Below are 778 nucleotides of genomic sequence, written 5' to 3'. Positions count from 1 at the left end.
CCTAGAGCAGGCCCCCTCTGGGCCTCTCGCCCCGCCCTACTGGCCAGACTGGCCCTCCGAGGGGAGGCCGTTTGGAGGAGGGGCCTCGTGCTCCACCCCACGGCGGAGGGGGCGGGGTCACTGAGACGGCGTCAAGGGGGCGGGGCCAGGGCGGACCAAGGCTCCCCAGGTCCTCCGCGCCCTCCTGTCATGTGACAGGCGGTTCCCTGACTGACTTTTTTTTTTTTGCCACACCCAGTTCCTCTTCTTGGTGGAAATTTGAGCTGCTGGGAAAGAAGGTAGAAAGAAGGTTCTTGCAGGAGGCTGTCCCTGCGGATGGGTTATGGGGCCGCGGAGTTGAAGGGTAGCTGTTACCCGAGGCCTTGTTTCGTTAGACCTTGCAAGAGACTGGCTCCCTCAATTCCGGAAAGAGGCATTCTGCCACCATTCTCGAGCTTTGCCTAACTTATATCCTCTCCCTCAGACAGCTTCTGAGTTTTGAGAATTTATTAGCTTTGTCACCTCTGACAGTCCCCACCCCCGAAAAAAAGTACTACATCCGTTGCTTCGAGAGATACACAGATGGCTGGTGAAGTATCAGTCTCGAGCTGTGCCGGACTCAGAACAGTTGTACCGCCCTGCCATTCCGTCACGGGTAAAAAGCGTTCCTAAACAGTCCGATGATGCTGCTCGAAAGTACTTTCAGTTCAGTCGCTTAGTCGTGTCCGACTTTGCGACTCCGTGGACTGCAGCAGGGTGACAATATACAGCCTTGAGGTACTCCTTTCTTGAAGCGCGT

This window comes from Bos indicus, chromosome 28 (assembly GCF_029378745.1).
Source record: "Bos indicus isolate NIAB-ARS_2022 breed Sahiwal x Tharparkar chromosome 28, NIAB-ARS_B.indTharparkar_mat_pri_1.0, whole genome shotgun sequence".
NCBI classification, from domain to species: Eukaryota; Metazoa; Chordata; class Mammalia; order Artiodactyla; family Bovidae; genus Bos; species Bos indicus.
Note: the sequence above shows the minus strand (reverse complement) of the source record.